The sequence below is a fragment of the Crinia signifera genome, unplaced genomic scaffold, assembly GCF_055691185.1.
Source record: "Crinia signifera unplaced genomic scaffold, ASM5569118v1 HAP2_SCAFFOLD_405, whole genome shotgun sequence".
Taxonomy (NCBI): Eukaryota; Metazoa; Chordata; class Amphibia; order Anura; family Myobatrachidae; genus Crinia; species Crinia signifera.
In genome coordinates, this window is record NW_028142298.1 from 74,981 (window position 1) to 80,000 (window position 5,020).

At 48.7% G+C, this 5,020-nt stretch overlaps 1 long non-coding RNA gene across 1 annotated transcript in view; it reads left to right on the forward strand.

The window, feature by feature from the left end:
* Positions 1-4,303: 4,303 nt before the first annotated feature.
* LOC146055237 (uncharacterized) overlaps positions 4,304-5,020 on the forward strand; it is a 3,761-nt gene continuing 3,044 nt past the window's right edge. Inside the window, exon 1 of the long non-coding RNA XR_014468544.1 lies at positions 4,304-4,519. This is a non-coding gene — a long non-coding RNA (uncharacterized LOC146055237). The remainder of the gene's footprint in view (positions 4,520-5,020) is intronic.

Here is a 5,020-nt window from a genome sequence, read left to right on the forward strand (position 1 = left end):
GGGATGTTTAGAATAACGGAGTGCCTGCATAGGCATGTAGAGGGTTAAACATCCCTCAGCTGCGTGTCAGAGAGCAGGTGACTCGGGGACCCTATGGGAAAGGGAGGTTTGGTCAGAGGAAGAAGGATCATAGGGGCAGGAAGGGGAGGAGGCTTCCTCTTCTTCCTGCAGAATTTCCCGCCCGCCCTCCCCTTTTTTGGGTTTGGGTGGGGGATAGTGGTTGTTTAAGCGCGTTAGCTGATAGGCGGGAAAGAACGGCAGTTTTTCAATAAATTAGTTAGATATCAGTTATTGAGTTTACGTACATGGCTTGTTTTCGGTGCACTCACCTCTCATTCATTTAGGCATGTTGCTGTAACACCCGTGTCGGGGTCAGCAACCTCACCCGGAGGGGTGGGTAGTAAAGGGGGCGAGGTTGAGTTGGATACCGCTTGTTATGAGTTAGGCCTGTTACGTGGGTAGTTGGGTGGAGTTTAGTTAGTAGCCGTTCTTTCTTGGCCACCATTAATTAATAAATTAATAAAATAATAAAAATAAATAATCAAAAATTCTACAAAAATAAATCAGTTAACAAGTTCTGCCAAACCTAAGTCTCCGAGTCATTATTTCAGGTATTATATTAAGGAAATGTTTATATGTTTAAGTGACACACGCTGGAGAAGGACATGTAAGGTGATGGGATGTTTAATCTAATCCATCTGATACACAGTGTGTTATTATGTCCGACTCCTCTACGAAGGCTGCCCGTACTGATGTGCCTGCGGCCGCTATACATGCATCCTGTGACGCTGAAAACCCTATGGCTCATGTTTCTTTATTTGTCCGGGACTTGTACACACAGGACTCTACTCTAGCTAATGGTAGCTCCTTTAAAACCATGTCCTGCTATTTCCTGTTTGCTGATCTTTGCTCGGGACTGCCACACATTAAGGATAGTGACCCTGGATGTTATATGCTTTCCTTGCGAGATGCTGAAAACGAGTTTCTTATCACCTTTTTAGTTTATTATGGCTCCGTGGACTGGCCAGACTAAGCTCTCGTACAACATCAGTACACACGCGGTCTTCCCATACTTTGCTGATATTTTGTTGATCTCCTATGTGAACTACAATTCAATGTTGTACCTTTATCCTGCTAATATTGAAAATTTTACTGCTGTGATTCTGTATACCACATATAGTATTGACAATCCTTATGTTTTCTCAGAGCGTGATTGGTATTACATTGTTTGGGTACAGTACACAACTTTTCATTTGTAGCACTACTTCTTATGGCATCAAATGTTCTTCATGCTAAATGCAATATATTGATGCACTCAGGGGAATGGCTAGTCTATTAAGGCTGGGTTTGGGGCACTAAATATATGCATAGCCCTCAGCAGATCCTGTTATTCATATCCTGATATTATTTGGGGGGGGGTGCTAATTACCAATGGGTGGGCATAGGTAAGGGGTCGGGAATAGATAGTTAGTATAAGGTGGGTAGTTAGTAGTTGGGGGGGAACAGTTTAGGGATCCAGGTACACCTCAGTTGGGGCTAGGTAGTACAGGGTGGGGGTTTCATGGGAGGTTTGATTTGGTCATTTGAAGGGGGGAGGTTTATTTTGACTTGTTAGAATAATACTAGACAGTAATATTTAGCTATTGAAGTTGCTACTGGCATTAATTTGACTGTAAATCATATTAGTACATGGTGATTTTGCTCCTTTCATGTCAATGTTTAAATGTGAACATTTCTTTGCTTGCTCCGCTATGTTCTTACAAACGGTACCCGAGTAGGCGCCCTCGGGTATCTACATATCCTGTATTACTCCAAAGAAATGTGTTTGAATAAGACATCCTGTTTCTAATATCCTCTTATAATTGCCACCAAGATGTTTATGCCTAACTACGTGTTTTTACTTGTTATAAGCAACAGCTATGTAATACTTGGAGGGGTGTGTTTAATGTTTTTTTTTGGTACTCAAAAACTCAATAAAAAACTACTGAATTTAAAAAAAAAAAAACCTTGCTGCCACTGAGGACCCCCAGGACGTTGCTCAGGACACCGCCCAACATAGACGGGAAGGATACAGGCGGGGAGACAGCTGCCCCAACTCCGCCCCCAGGGCGCTGCGGCAGAGAACACAGCCCAACGCTGCTAGGAACGACGCTGAGGAGGAGAGAGGTGCCCTATCCGACAGATGCTGCAGTACCCCCACCTGCGACCGATTCTATGTGAGTGCACTCTTCGGTCACGACTGGCGAAGAGTATGTCTTGGGGGGGAGCGAGGGAGGGGAGAGGAGGTGCAAGATTAATCTGCTTTGGGCTAAGGGAAGAGGTGTGGCATGATGCTAGGTGGTGGGTTGTGATTACATGTAATGGGCATTAAGGGGTTTAGCAGTGGTGTCAAACTCATGGCCCTCCAGCTGTTGTGGAACTACACTTCCCAGCATGCCCTACCACAGATTTTAGCGATCCATTATATAAAATCTGTGGCAGGGCATGTAGGGATGTGTACTTCCACAACAGCTGTAGGGCCGTGACTTTGACACCACTGGGTTAAGGGATACTTTTTAAATATGTTATAGGTACACGGTAACATCATAATGTCCCCCCTTCTGTTATTTTGTTTGTTTAAAATAAAATTGATGGCGCCATCTGTGTGTGTGTATACGTATATGTGTGTATATATTCGATCCCTTACCACCGTGGCAAGCGCAGCGAGCCCGCAAGGGGGGACGATCCACGTCCCCCCCTTGTCGGAATTTTGAACGCCGGGATTCCGGCGTCGGGATTTCATACTGAATCCTCGCTCCCTTACCACCTCCTTCTCTTCCGATTCCCCTCCTCTGCTTCCCTCCTCCTTTCCTATGCTTCCCTCCTCCGCACCCTCTCTCCCCCTCCACTGCTCTTCTGCTCTCCCTTCTAACTCTTCCTCTACTCTGCTCCCCATCCTCCTCTGCCCCCCCTCCTCCTCACCTCCACTCCTCCTCAGCTCCTTCTTCTCTGATCCCCCTCCTCTCCTCCACTTCCCCCTCCTCCACAACCCCTATCTTCCTCTCCCCTGCTCTCTCTTTCCCCTCTATCTCTCTCCTGCTCACCAATTTCCCACACTTCTCTATCTCTCTTTCAGACTGCCGGTGACCTCGTGCTGGGGTGCAGGAAGAGAAGAGAGGGGGGAGAAAGAGAGAGAGGGAGAGAGGGGGGAGAGAGGGGGGGAGGGGGAGAGAGAGGGGGGGGAGAGAGGGGGGGGAGGGGGAGAGAGAGGGGGGGAGAGAGAGAGGGGGAGAGAGAGGGGGGGAGAGAGGGAGAGAGAGAGAGGGGAAGAGGGAGAGAGAGAGTGAGTTGTGGGGAAATTGGTGAGGAGGAGAGAGAATAGAGGGGAAAGAGAGAACAGGGGAGAGGAGGGGGATAAGGGAAGAAGGAGCAGAGGAGTGGAAGAGGAGAGGGGGGCAAAGGAGCGGAAGAGGAGAGGGAGCAGAATAGAGGAAGCGGAGGAGGAGGGGAAGCAGAGGAGAGGAGGGGGATCGGAGGATGGAGAGTAGATGAGAAGGTGGTGGGGAGCTGAGGAAAGGAGGAGGAGGAGAGAAGAAGGAAGAGCAGGAGCAGAGGAGGGAAAGTGAAGGAGAGGAGAAGGGGGAGCAGAGGAGAGGGGGTGAGGAGGCAATGGGGAGACTACAGTGTGGGGGCTGGTGTGATGGGAGACTACAGTGTGGGGCTGGTGTGATGGGAGACTACAGTGTGGGGCTGGTGTGATGGGATACTACAGTGTGGGGCTGGTGCGATGGGGGACAGTGTGGGGTAGGTGCAATGGGGTTAGGTTTTTTTTCCTTGAAATGCCGCCTGCCACCGCTGGGAATAAAGAATAATCCGCGTGGCATTATGTGAATTTTGGCTCAATCCGCGTGGCATTATGTGAATTTTGGCTCAATACGTTTGGCATAATGTGTAAGGGGCAAGTATAATGGGGTCTATTATTTTGTTGCAGAATGTGTAGAAGTGGTATATGGTGTGGAACACTACACAAGGCCAATTTTGAGTGTCCACACCCTCTTTTCCTGAGCGCTCGCGCACAAATGTGTTGACACTATTGACACCAAGGTGGGCCTGTGTACTTTAAATGCCAGGACCTATTTTTAATCCCCTTCCCGCCCTTTATCTGCTCTCTGAGCGTGCACACTGGCACCATCTCTTTGCAAGTTTTTGAACAGGATTCTCCTAAACTCACTATGCCGCTATTTTTACATACTGTTGTAGACCAGCATTTTTTTTTTTTAAATATGGATGTTTTCCTCCTCTTCCCTCCCCTTCAGGATGCTACTAAAACCTTGCTGCCACTGAGGACCCCCAGGACGTTGCTCAGGACACCGCCCAACATAGACGGGAAGGATACAGGCGGGGAGACAGCTGCCCCAACTCCGCCCCCAGGGCGCTGCGGCAGAGAACACAGCCCAACGCTGCTGGGAACGACGCTGAGGAGGAGAGAGGTGCCCTATCCGACAGATGCTGCAGTACCCCCACCTGCGACCGATTCTATGTGAGTGCACTCTTCGGTCACGACTGGCGAAGAGTATGTCTTGGGGGGGGGGGGAGCGAGGGAGGGGAGAGGAGGTGCAAGATTAATCTGCTTTGGGCTAAGGGAAGAGGTGTGGCATGATGCTAGGTGGTGGGTTGTGATTACATGTAATGGGCATTAAGGGGTTTAGCAGTGGTGTCAAACTCATGGCCCTCCAGCTGTTGTGAAACTACACTTCCCAGCATGCCCTACCACAGATTTTAGCGATCCATTATATAAAATCTGTGGCAGGGCATGTAGGGATGTGTACTTCCACAACAGCTGTAGGGCCGTGACTTTGACACCACTGGGTTAAGGCATACTTTTTAAATATGTTATAGGTACACGGTAACACCATAATGTCCCCCCTTCTGTTATTTTGTTTGTTTAAAATAAAATTGATGGCGCCATCTGTGTGTGTGTATACGTATATGTGTGTATATATTCGCTCCCTTACCACCGTGGCAAGCGCAGCGAGCCCGC